General features: G+C 40.3%; 1 protein-coding gene across 2 annotated transcripts in view; it reads right to left on the bottom strand.

The window, feature by feature from the left end:
* IFT25 (intraflagellar transport 25) overlaps positions 1–14,293 on the bottom strand; it is a 79,760-nt gene that overhangs the window by 25,766 nt on the left and 39,701 nt on the right. The gene's annotated exons all lie outside the window — the stretch shown is intronic.

The following is a 14,293-nucleotide window of genomic DNA, read 5'->3' on the forward strand; positions in this document are numbered from 1 at the left end:
CCGAAGACAGAGGCCTAGAGGATAGCTGTGTGGGACAGCTGTGCAGGCAGAGAGGCCCAGAGGCAGAGACCGGCTTGCTGCATGCAGACTTGCTCTGAGTGAATGGGATTCTAGTGACTGACTTGCCACCTGAAATAAAGTCAGGTATAACCCTTTCACCCCAAGAATGTTTTGCTGTCAATTTCTTTGGTCACACTGAATCCATAGCAAACTTGCCTGGGGCTGAAACCTATTGGCAAGACAGCTAGCTTGACCCATTCCACCATGTGGGATATAAGAAATCTGCAACCCCAGAGGAAGGCCCTAACCCAACCTCGATGACACCGTGATTTCAGACTTTCAGACTCTAGAACTGTAAGAAAGAAATTTCTGGTGTTTATAAGTCATCCAGTTTATGGTATTTTTGTTACAGCAGCCTGAACAGACTAAGGCAATTACAGTATCCTCTTTTGGTCCTACGATTTCTCATTTTTTAAATTTCAAGAACATTTTCTTCTTTTGCCTTGAACATCTTTTTTGTTGCATTTTGTCCTATTCTCTTACTTAGGAACTATAATTGTAGGTTATGTTGTATTCTCTTTTCTTCCATAACTATTCTCTATAACTATTTAAAAAATCTTTGTTGTTTTTGATTCTGTGTTGTGATTTTTCTCAAGCTCTTTTCTCTGATCCAATTCTTCGTTAATTGGGTTACTGTTGTGCAGATAGTTTGTTGGTTTTCACCCATATGCACTCTTCCATACTCTCCTCTGGATTTCAGGGAGCTGGAAGCCTGAAAACTACCTTTTGGTTAGATTCTACCAGTAAGAAGCTCTGGGGAATTAGAAGGTGGGTGGAAAGGAGAAGCCATTTCCTTGCCTTCTGGCTGAGGAGGTTGCAGGAGACTGTGCACTGTAGCTGCACAGGTGTCACCAGCTGTAGTGGGGGCTTCTGTTCAGAGGCAGTGATGGTGCATCCATTCGTCAACAGTGAGTGTGGCTCATGGACTCCAGCTCTGAGTCACATCCCCATCTCCTGTTTGTTTTCCCAGCTTTTCAACTCTTTTTAACAAATTCCCTGCATTATTTCCCTCTCTGATTTAAATATATATCTAGACTGAGTTTGCTTTTCCTAATTAAACACTGCTACAATTATCATCACCCTTTGCTTATGTGGCTCCACCCTTGAAATACTTTTATTTTTCTCTTCTATTTCTTTGCTCAGTGTCTTGCCTCTGGGTGATTGCCCCCAGGTAAATTCACTCTGGATTTGGTGAGACAGAATAACAACAGCACGTTGGGTGTAAAAGTGTTTATACCAAGCTTTATTCTCCTGGTGGCAGGTTGAGTGCTAGAATTACTTCTGCCTCTGCAGTCTGCATGCAACAAGCCCATCTCGATCTCTGCCTCTGGGGGAGAGCATTGAGCAGAGCTCTTTATATAGCAACACTGACAATGACTCATTGCCAATGGGCATGTAAGCATCAGCCTACCAGTAGGCCAATTACATCATCAAGTAGTTTAGGGTCAGGTGAGGATCCTGGCCATAGGAACTTCCATTTTCCCTACAAAGAGATACAAGGATATGAAGAAAAATAAGACACAGAAGATAGAAAGTGAGCTAGCAGACTGTAGGGAAAATGAATGTTCCTATGGCTAGGACCCTTACCTGACCCTAATCTACTTGATAATGTAATTGGTCTAGTGGACAGGCACATGCTTACACACCTGTAGGCAATGAGCCATTATTGTCAGTGTTACTGTACAAGGAGCTCCACCCAGTGCTCTGTCTAGATGCAGAGACAGATGTGGAATGCAGACTTTCAGAGGCAGATGTGATTCCAGCACTTGACCTGCCACCAGGAGAATAAAGCTTCGTGTAAATCCTTTTACCCCCAACTTCGTTGTTGTTAATCAGTTTTGCCAGATCCAGAGTGAACTTGCCTGAGGCTGAAACTCTGTCAAGACACTCTTCTTTAAGCTCTTTTTGTCTTTCTGAGCAATAACTGGGGGTCTCAATTCTTGATGTGTTTTTTTATGTAATTTCTCTTCCAACAAATGTTCTGTATCTGCCTTATTTTTCTGTTTCCTTTTGTTTTAGTTTCTAGTCATAGCTAACAGTACAGTGATTCTCAAGCTTTGGTATACATCCAAATCAGATTCATGAGTCCTTTCCTATCCACAGAGTTTCTGAGTCAACAGATCTGGGGTTGGGCTACGGAGTTTGCATTTCCAACAAGTTCTGCTGAGGCTGATGCTGCTGTTTGGGGACACTTTGAGAAATACTGTCGTGGATGCTATGTTGGTGCTTGGGAAAACTGAAGTTCCTATGGCCAGGACCCTCACCTGAACCTAAACTACTTGATGATGTAACTGGCCTGCTGCTAGGCTACTGCTTCCACACCCATAGGCAATAAGCTATTATTGACTAAGCCACTATATAAAGGGCTCTTTCCAGTGTCTGGGTGGAGGCAGAGATGGAGGATTGCAGACTGTTGGATGCAGATGTACTTCCATTGCTGGGCCTGTCCCTGGGAAAACAAGCCAGGTAATAAACCCTTTTACCCCAAGAATGTTCCATTAGAATATATTCTTAGAAATGGAATTTCTATGTAAAAGGCACTATGTGTGTTTAAAACTTCACACACAGCCACATATTTTTCAGAAGGCTTGCTCTCAAGGTCAAGCTACAAAAGGCTGTTAGAACATCACCTAGGTGAAGTCTCCCACCAATAGAAGGGCATTCTTGAGACAGAACGCATTAGTGAAATGCTTTAAAGTCATATTAATGACTGATAGATACAATAATTTTCATTTGTGTAATATTTCTTTACCCTGCTTGAGTACATGGTCAGAAAGTTATTAGTCTTACTTTTTTAATCCATTCTTTTTAATATTAAACAATCCATCCCATTAAACAAATATTAAACCCATGCCTTAAAACAATACATATGTTTATTAAATAAATCTATCCCTTAAAAAATTATTTGTAAGGCACTGTAATAGGTTCTGGTCCACACAGAGTAAGTGATCCAAAAATATATTATGAGCTAGTTGTAATAAAAACTCAAGGATGTTACAGTATAAAGAGAGATACACATGCAAATAAACAGGTTCATTTATTCAGTCAGCAAATGTTTATTGAAAATCTTTGTGCCAAGCACTGTTCTAAGGTCTGAAAACAGTCATAAGCAGAAGCAACAAAATTCCCTGCCCTTGTGGAACTTACATTCTAGTGGGAGAAAGATAGACACATGCTATCCATGATAAATAAGGAAAATAAATGCAATATACATGATAAATAAGAAAAAAAAACAGATAAGATAGTGATTGTGGATAAAGTTAAGGTTTCTATGGCCAGGATTCTCACCTGGCCCTGGTCGGCCAGCTCACTGCACACATGTGGGCAATACATTGTTGTTGACTATATAAAGAGCTCTGCCCAGTGCTCTATGTGACACAGTGGCATGGTGGCACTGCTGCAAGGCTGCAGGGGAGCAGAGACTAGAGTGGTGGCAATACCAAGGACAGAGATGGAGATGGCTGTGAGGGTAGAGAGGCCCAGGGGCAGAGACTGGCTTGCTGTATGCAGACTCACTCTGAGTGGATGGGATTCTAGTGACTGACCTGCTACCATGGGAATAAAGTTGGGTATAAATGCTTTCACCCCAAGAACATTCCACTGGCATTTCTTTGGTTTCATTGAATCCATAGTGAACTTGCCTGGGGCTGAAACCCATTGGCAAGACAATTGGCTATAGTCAGCAGGATTCATTGTTGAGCAAGGAAAAGAATAGGCTGCCCTCATAGGAGGAGCGTTTCAGCAGGCTGCACCTATGGATGGGGGGACACTCCCCAGTGGACATGTGGTCCAACATGGCTTGCCTCTTAGAGGACTGGGCCCCACCCCAAGACTAGGAAGGGGTAGAGGCAACACCTGAGCCAGTAAAGTTGGCCCTCAGCAAAATAGGGAATTCCTAGAGAAACAGTGTCTGTGAGGCCACGGGAATGGTGGGGAGTTTTCTTCTCACAATATTGAGAAAGGCTGTAAGGGAGAAAGATGCCCTCCTGCAGGAAGCACGAGAAGAGGCAGCATGAGAATGTGAACTGCGAGGTTCTGTTGAGGAGGTGAAAAATTTTTGGTGACAGAAATGGCATCACCACGAGGTGTTGTGGAAATGGTGAAGGATGTTGTGGTAGCACGAGAAGGAGCGGCATGAGAGTGCAGGCTGCCATGTGCCGTGGGGCAGGTAGAGGGTGTAGTAGAGCCATCAGGCCCAGAAATGGAGGAGCAGAGGTTTGATGAGCAGCTGGGGGTAGAGGTCCTGAAAGTGCCAGAGGCATCAACCCCTCATTGGTTGAAATCCCACCCAGCTGAAAGCTGGTGGAAACCCCAAAAGGAAATAAAGACTTGACAACCACCGGTTCCTCCAGGAGAGGTGCAGCCCCCTCCCCAGGTCAAGGAGCACTCTAAGCTCTGCTTCTATCCTCAGTCTCAAGTAATGAAAGCACAAAAGGAAATATGATCTCGAAGGAAGAATTTAAAGGGCCCTATGAAGGTCATGAGGACCTAGATGTGGGTTGATTTGATAAAGGCAGGAGCAGACAGAAATAAATTGGATGTAAAGTCAAATAGAATCTTACTAGAGCTCTGGCAACAAGTAAGACTGGAGCAGTGGTTCCAGCCACTGAGGATGAAGCAGAAGCCAGAGACAAAGCAACAAGACCAGCCTGTGTGTCTCCCAAGATTTCTGCTGGAGAGGCTGGAGGAGGTGGGTGTTGTAAGTCCCACCCATGGTCCTTTTGGCTAACTCATTTGAGTAGAACTGGTTTGAATACAGTCAGGATGACCACTTGGTGGCAATGGATCTCCTCAGGCTTGAGGGTTATTATCATTTGTTGTAATTTTTTATTTGTATATTGTATTATGTTATTGTGGAATTTGGTTACAATGTTCCAGCTTCCTCACACAGGGGCCATTCAGAGTTTTGAGGGCACATAGATTGAGAGGCGAGAATCTTGGAGGGGTGGAGTGTGGATAAGTGAAGCTTCCTATGGCCAGGATTCTCATTTGGACCTGGTTGGCCAGCTCCTACACATGTGTGGGCAATACATTGTTATTGACTCTATATAAAGAGCTCCACCCAATGCTCTGTGTGACATGGTGGCATGGCGCAAGCCTGCAGGAGAGCAGAGACAAGACTGGAGTGATGGCAGTGCTGAGGACAGAGATAGAGATGGCTGCAGGGGCAGAGAGGCCTAGAGGCAAGAGACCAGCTTGCTGCATGCAGACTCACTCTGAGTGGATTCTAGTGATTGACCTGCCACAGTGGGAATAAAGTTGGACATAAACTCTTTCACTCCAAGAACATTCACTGTCATTTCTTTGGTCTCATTGAATCCATAGTGAACTTGTTCAGGGCTGAAATCCATTGGCAAGACAGTGAGAAACAGGGCTGTCATTATAATGGTGTGGGAGCCTCAAGAAATTCAATCATTTCACACTTGAAAGGAGGCTGCACTGCCCTCATCTTTCATGGTGTGCTTGGGATATCAAGTTGGAAAACAAATCTAAGTTGCATTCTAATGGTAGTGAGAAAAGAGGAGTAAAGTACAAGAACCTGTGAAGCACAGGGCACAGGGTGGCTAGTCCCAGAACATGAAAAACAAAACTGGGAAGGAAGATTGAATGTGTTCGTTATGTTGCAAGGGTGTATATATTGTGGGGATAGGGAGACACTCTTGTTTTTGATACTGGACACCAGGGAAGGCCTAACTGAGAAGATATTCAGCAAGGATCTGAAGTAAATGAGGAAGCCAATTGAATAGATATCTAAGGAAAGAGTCCTCCTGGCACAGGGAACGGCAAACTCAAAGGTCTAAATATAGCCCAGAGCGCTGTGGGAGTAAGGAGTAATTGGGCAGCTAGAGAAAAGTCCAAATGAGGGGGATGCAGGAGGCCAACTGGGGACAAATGTGACTCAAAAAAGATGATGGGGTTCAGCAGTGAAAACCAAAAGAGAAAGCCACAGATTATATCTATTGCTTGAAACATGGAGTGGTTTTATAAGGTGAAAATGAAGGTTAAAGGATGCCGTTTTCAAATATCACACAGTACACAGTGGTATTACAGGTACTACTCTGAAAACTTGTTCTCTGCATCCTCAGAAGGCAGAAACAGAGAAAAAAGACTTAGAGATATTTACTAGGCTTGTGCCAAGGAGATCAATCATACAACCTCTGACGATGTCTTCCAGCAATCTGGAAGCCTAGGTGCAGTGTTTCTTACCCAAAGAATTATTGACATTTTAGTTTAAGAGTTGGCGAAAAGAAAATCCTCAGCATTTCATTTTATTGAACATGAACACAGTTGCTCTAAGTCACCTTCCTTCTCAAAAGCCTTATATGGCTCCAGTGTTAAGGGGAAATATCTGAAGTATTAAAGGCTCTCTGTGATCTGGTTGAATGTACCATTTTAGTCTTACTCTTTGCCTTGGTCAGACTTATATATTTGCCACTCTCCTAATGTGTTTTGTGATCCTTGATCACACCAATGTTGGTCTTGAAATACCTCTCCTACTGTCCTCTATTTATCTAAAACCCACCTTTCCAAGAGTAAATTTGTGCAACAAATCTTGGTGAGCAAATTTTCAGGAAGTATCAAGAGCCTTAAAACTATTCCTGACTTTGGCTGGCTAATTTTCTGGAAATTTCCATGGAAATCATCTGAGGGGCAGGCAAAGAATTATGAACAAAGTTATCGTCAGTAGCATTATTTATTTTAATTTTTCTATTATGAGGAATTTGAAGCATACATCAATGTATGAGTACAATGAAGCCCCATATATCCACACCCAGATTCAACAATTTATTGCCATATTTGCTTCAGCTAACACTTTTTCCTTTAAAAATTACCTGCTTAAGTACTTTAAAGAAAACCCCAGATGATGTCATTTTATCTCTATATGCTTCTACAAGTTTCTCTGGAAAATATGGACATTTTCTTACATAAGCTTAATGCTAGTATGACACCTGGCAAAATGAACAGTAACTCTTAGTCCATAAGCAGATTTCCCTGACTATCTTAAAAATACCTTTTTTCAGTTGGTTAGCTCAAATAGGCATCTACCTAAGATGTACATATGGCATATGGTTATTGGGGATCTTACATGTCTTTAAATCTAAACCAGACCCCTTTACTAATTTAATTAATATTTTCCCTGCCACTGACTTAATGAAACCAGGTCACTTGTCCTGTACGTTGAGCCACATTCTAGACTCATCTGTGTATCTGTCAGATTAGGCCAGGTTATTATACTGGGGCAAAAAGCAACTCCAAAATTTCATTAGCTTAAAACAATGAAGCTTTATTTCCTTCTATATGACCATCTCAGATAGACTGGGAGCTCTGCTGTCATCATCAGTCTCACTCCCAGACTGAGATTGATGAAGTAATTTTGGTGTACAGAACATCATTGCTGGTCATTGTGGCAAAGAGAAAAGGGCTTTGAAAGGTCTTGTGCAGGCAATTAAATGTTCAGCCTAGAAGTCAATTATCTCATATCATTGGCCAGAAGTGATCACATGGCTCTACCCAAACAAAGGCCAGGAAGTAAATCTTACCAAATGCAGAGAAGGCAAAGATCTAAGCATTTCAGTGAGTTGCACTAACAGCAGTTAATCTATTTTCTTCTTTTTGGTGTCCTTTTATTTGTTCCTCTGTCCCTTGAAACAGATTTTACTTGCTTCTCTATCCTCTCCTCCAGAAAATGGAAGTTAACCCTAGGGCTTGACTCAATTCAGGCTCAGTAATTTTGGCAACAGCACTTCACAAATTGAACTGTGTGCTTTGTATCACGTCACATCAGGAGGCAAACAGCATTTAACTGTACTGTTTTAGCATTAATAGCTGTCACCTCACTCCTCACAAAATTTAGTCACACCTCCTTGTATCCATGCGCCTGGGTGGGCCTTGTTTGTTCTGACTCTGGGCTTGGCCACATGACATGATTTGGGGAAATAGGAAAAGAGCAAATATGATGCAAGCAGAGACTAAAAAGTGTTTATGCATTGGGGTTGTCCCTCTCTTGCCACTTTTTAGAATGCTGAGACCATGATGTGAAGAAGTTTGAGCTATAACTGAAGGATGAGAAACCACTTAGAGCAGAGATGAATAGTTCAGCTAGACCAACCAACCTGCCCACCGTAAGATAAGAGAGTGAAGTCATCCACAACTATCTAAACCTCAGTGGACTTGCTAGCTCACCACAGAGATTAGCCAAGCAGGTACAAATTGGAAAAAACTACCAGCAGATCCACAGAATTGTGAGCAAACAAAATTGCTGTTTTATATAAATTTTGTTTGTTGCCTACATAAAATTTATTTCACTTGATGATTTTTCTAATTCTATTATGCCTTCCACATTTATAAGCAGGAATTGTGCAAAGAACTTCCTCTTATTTACTAGGGATATAAATATATAACAAATATAGTTTATACACAACAAAATTCTTTCTTCTTAAATAGAAAATTTCAAAGGCAAAATTTTGCCTATTATTTCTCATGGTGTCCAGTGAGGGTTTTGTTTGGTTTTACACTTATTTTTATTTTATTTATTTATTTATTTTTTGGTGAGGGCATCTCTCCTATTTTTTTTGATCAAATGGTTGTTAACAACAATAAAATTCTGTATAGGGGAGTCAGTGCTCAATGTATAATCATTAATCCACCCCAAGCCTAATTTTCGTCAGTCTCCAATCTTCTGAAGCATAATGAACAAGTTCTTACATGGAGAACAAATTCTTACATAGTGAATAAGTTACATGGTGAATAGTACAAGGGCAGTCATCACAGAAACTTTCGGTTTTGATCATGCATTATGAACTATAAACAGTCAGTTCAAATATGAATATTCGTTTGATTTTTATACTTGATTTATATGTGGATACCACATTTCTCTCTTTATTATTATTATTTTTAAGAAAATGCTGAAGTGGTAGGTAGACGCAAGATAAAGGTAGAAAACATAAGAGCAAATGTAGATGATCAGGTGTGTGCCTGTAGAATATGTGTTAATCCAAGCTAGACAAGGGCAATAAAACATCCACGGATGCAGAAGATTTCTCTCAGAACAGGCAGGGGGGTTCTAAGCCTCACCTCTGTTGATCCCCAATTCCTCACCTGATGGCCCCCCTGTGACTGTGCCTGTCTTAGGTTGTTCCTCCCTTGAGGAATCTTACCCGTCTCTGGCTAACCAGTCATCTTCTGGGGCCATACAGGGAAATGTAAAGTTGGTAAGTGAGAAAGAAGCCTTATTGTTTTTTACTTCTTTGCATATTTATGCCCTGTGGCTTCTATGCCCAGCATTTGTCTTGAGGTATCTTTACCACTTGGAAGAATTGTGATACACAGTAAATTCGATATGAGGCACGAATTCTATTTAAGGGTTGTAATTAGGAAGGAAGAAGAAAAGCTATAGAAGTAGCAGGTGGAAGAAAACATGGGAAGATTGATTATTTCTTTGACATATCTTCTTGTATACTAACTTCAGCATGTATAGGTTTTAAACTACTAATTAAATTGTGCACACACATTAACATAATAGGAATACAGTTACATAACCAAAGCAGACCTATAATTACCAGCCATCTCCAGTGAAACCAAGAAAACCAGTTAGGCACCTTAGGCATTTGTGAAAACTTATCTGTGATATGGTGGATATTGTCCAACTGAACTTGAACAGTCTGAGAGAAATCAGACAAATTAAAACAACCCATTCCTGGGGACAGTTCACATCCTATATGTTCTTTTAACAGTAAATAGTCTGTAGTTGTAAGATTTTGGAGTGCTACAATTTGCACTTCTCCTAATTCTTGGTTGAGTTCCAACAGTGTAGATCCAGTCAAATTTGTTGTTTTACTGTATGCACAGGCCAGCTTAGATATCTCCTTCTTCATTCCCATGGCAAGTCCAGGAACTGGTGGGATGAATGCAGCTACACCTGTAGCAGCGCGTGGATCTTTGTTGGGGTTTTTTGATGATCATCTTCTGGCATGAGTCTTCCAGAGAGTGCTGATGTTGGAAGTTCTTTTTCATATTGTATCTTAGTTCATTTTTGGGGTAGCCAAATTAGGCTTTGATCCTCTGTATAAGCACAAACAAACCCTTTGCCTACACTTTTATATGCCCTTTATACCATTGTGTAGAACTCATTGGAGGTCACCACACAGGAACTGCTTTTTTTTTTTTTGTTATCATTAATCTACACTTACATGATGAATATTATGATTACTAGGCTCTCCCCTATACCAGGTCCCCCCTATAAACCCCTTTACAGTCACTGTCCATCAGCATACCAAAGTGTTGTAGAGTCACTACTTGTCTTCTCTGTGTTGTACAGCCCTCCCCTTTCTCCCACCCCCCATGCATGCTAATCTTAATACCCCCTTTCTTCTCCCCCCCCCTTATCCCTCCCTACCTACCCATCCTCCCCAGTCCCTTTCCCTTTGGTACCTGTTACTCCATTCTTGAGTTCTGTGATTCTGCTGTTTTGTTCCTTCAGTTTTCCCTTTGTTCTTATACTCCACAGAGTGAAATCATTTGGTATTTCTCTTTCTCCGCTTGGCTTATTTCACTGAGCATAATACCCTCCAGGTCCATCCATGTTGCTGCAAATGGTAGGATTTGCCCTTTTCTTATGGCCGAGTAGTATTCCATTCTGTATATGTACCACATCTTCTTTATCCATTCATCTACCGATGGACATTTAGGTTGCTTCCAATTCTTGACTATTGTAAATAGTGCTGTGATAAACATGGGGGTGTATCAGTCTTTCTCAAACTTGATTGCTGCATTCTTAGGGTAAATTCCTAGGAGTGGAATTCCTGGGTCAAATGGTAAGTCTGTTTTGAGCATTTTGATGAACCTCCATACTGCTTTCCACAATGGTTGAACTAATTTACATTCCCACCAGCAGTGTAGGAGGGTTCCCCTTTCTCCACAACCTTGCCAACATTTGTTGTTGTTTGTCTTTTGGATGGCAGCCATCCTTACTGGTGTGAGATGATACCTCATTGTAGTTTAAATTTGCATTTCTCTGATAATTAGCGATGTGGAGCATCTTTTCATGTCTGCTGGCCATCTGTATTTCTTTTTTAGAGAACTGTCTGTTCAGTTCCTCTGCCCATTTTTTAATTGGGTTATTTGTTTTTTGTTTGTTGAGGCGTGTGAGCTCTTTATATATTCTGGACATCAAGCCTTTATTGGATCTGTCATTTTCAAATATATTCTCCCATACTGTAGGGTTCCTTTTTGTTCTATTGATGGTGTCTTTTGCTGTACAGAAGCTTTTCAGCTTAATATAGTCCCACTTGTTCATTTTTGTTGTTCTTTTCCTTGCCCGGGGAGATATGTTCAAGAAGAGGTCACTCATGTTTATGTCTAAGAGGTTTTTGCCTATGTTTTTTTCCAAGAGTTTAATGGTTTCGTGACTTACATTCAGGTCTTTGATCCATTTTGAGTTTACTTTTGTATATGGGGTTAGGCAATGCTCCAGTTTCATTCTCCTACATGTAGCTGTCCAGTTTTGCCAGCACCATCTGTTGAAGAGACTGTCATTTCGCCATTGTATGTCCATGGCTCCTTTATCAAATATTAATTGACCATATATGTTTGGGTTAATGTCTGGAGTCTCTAATCTGTTCCACTGGTCTGTGGCTCTGTTCTTGTGCCAGTACCAAATTGTCTTGATTACTATGGCTTTGTAGTAGAGCTTGAAGTTGGGGAGTGAGATCCCCCCTACTTTATTCTTCTTTCTCAGGATTGCTTTGGCTATTCGGGGTCTTTGGTGTTTCCATATGAATTTTTGAATTATTTGTTCCAATTCATTGAAGAATGTTGCTGGTAATTTGAGAGGGATTGCATCAAATCTGTATATTGCTTTGGGCAGGATGGCCATTTTGACGATATTAATTCTTCCTCCTAGCCACGAGCATGGGATGAGTTTCCATCTGTTAGTGTCCCCTTTAATTTCTCTTAAGAGTGACTTGTAGTTTTCAGAGTATAAGTCTTTCACTTCTTTGGTTAGGTTAATTCCTAGGTATTTTATTTTTTTTGATGCAATTGTGGAGTTGTTTTCCTGATTTCTCTTTCTGTTGGTTCATTGTTAGTGTATAGGAATGGTTTTACTCTTCTGTTTCCTTTCTCGTATCAAAATGAATTCATTAAAAAAATATATTAAATATGTTTCAATGAACTGCAGATGTTATTTTATTTTCTGCTCAAATTGCCCCATCTTTGGCCAATAAGAATGCCTTATTTTGGCTCCTATATCCTTTTGACATGACTCACCTGTCTTTACTTTCTGGTACAGTAAATGTCCCAGTCTCATCTTATGTAGTTCTTGTCCCAGATTTAGTATCAGCTATTCCTCCAAAAAACCTTGGTTCCAATTAATGGGAAGGGTATTTAGAGATCATAATCTTGGTACTTGGTGTACTCACTATTATTTGGATGTCACGGCCTCCAGACATTTTCAGTGGACAAATGAAGAAGTATATATTCTTAGAGACAGGGAGTTTATACTGGTATTTTCAATTATAATTAAACCATAAGGAATTTACTTAATATCTTTGATATTATACTTGAATCTCTTTCTTTTAAACTATAATCTTGATTCCTAACCACATTATCATTATAACTTATTTGTATTGCCCTAACACATATAGGCTATTAAAATAGTTTCAAGATAAAGTATAATATTGCTACCAATAAATTAAATGAAGTCTAAGATTCCTTGAAGCTCTCCTTATCTACCAAAATCTGTTTAGTCAGAGTTCCTCAGAGAAACAACCTGTGTGTGTGTGTGTGTGTGTGTGTGTGTGTGTGTTTTATAATGGGGGGAATTGACTTTAAAGAATTGGTTCACATGATTATGAAGGCTGGCAAGTTCAAAATTTGTAGGGTTGGTTAGCAGGCTGGACACCCAAGGAAGAGCTGCTGTTGCAGTATAAGTCTGAAGGCCATCTGCTGGCAGAATTCCTTTTTGCTTAGGGGAGGTTAGTATTTTTCTGTTAAGTTCTTCAACTGGTTGAATGAGGCCCACCCACAGTATGGAGAGCAATCTGCTTTACTCTAAGTCACCAATTTAAATGTTAATTTTATCCAAAATATACCTACACAGAAATATCTAAAATATTTTAGTAAATATCTGGGCACTGTGGACACAAGCAATATGGCACATAAAATTAACCATCACAAATATATTTCACTAAGCCTGTGTTGCGGGTGAATTGTGTCTCCAAAAAGATATGTTTAAGTCTTAACCCCCTTAAGATATGTTTAACTCTTAACCCCTGGTACCTGTAAATGTGATGTTCCTAGGAAATTGGGTCACTGAAGACGTAGTTAGTAATGATGAGATCACACTGGAGTAGGGGAGGGCCTTAATTCAATATGACTGGTGTCCTTATAAGAAGGGAAGACACAGAACAGATATGCACAGAAGGAAGATGATGTGAAGACACACAGAGAGAATGCCATATGATGATGGAGGCAGAGATTAGAGCTCTGGTACCAAAAGCCAAGGAATGCCAAAGGATCGACGACAATACCAGAACGAAGAGAGAGGCATGGGACACATTCTCCCTCAGAACCTCCAATAGGAACAAACCCTACCAATACCCCAATTTCGGACTACTAGCCTCTGGCACTGTGAGGAAATAAGTTTCTACTGTTTTAAGTCACCAAGTTTGTGGTACTTTATTATGGTAGCCCTAAGAGACTAATACAGACTGTACAGACAAAATACTATGTTCCAATGCCATTTTTTTTCCTGTGTGCTTTTATCAACTTGTGATAGAGTTAGGTTCACATATTTCTGTTTGTTTCCAATGTTCTGGAATTTATTTTATTGCAAGTTTTGGCTATATTAGTTATTTATGTTTCCAAAGTCAAGCTATATATAAGTAAAGAATATTCAGAGAAGTCTTATTTCCTCTCAGTATGTCCTATCCTGTTCGTTACCCCCCCCCCAAAAAAAAATGGTTGTCTATGAGAAGTAAGATCCTGTGTTTCCTAACTCTTCTCTGAGGTTTTCAAATCAGGACAAAATAAAGTTAAAAGAAAAAATTCAAATGGTTATCATACAGGACCCAGCTCAAGTTCCATCGCCTCAATAAACCTTCCCATAAGTACTTTCTCTTTTCTGAACTTGTACATTGTTTACTGTCAATATTACTTTTAGCCTTTTTCATCAATCAATAAATTAAAAAATTAATGCACTGAGATCTGAAGGGCACCATGTTAGATGCTATGG

Source organism: Manis javanica, chromosome 4 (assembly GCF_040802235.1).
Source record: "Manis javanica isolate MJ-LG chromosome 4, MJ_LKY, whole genome shotgun sequence".
Taxonomy (NCBI): domain Eukaryota; kingdom Metazoa; phylum Chordata; class Mammalia; order Pholidota; family Manidae; genus Manis; species Manis javanica.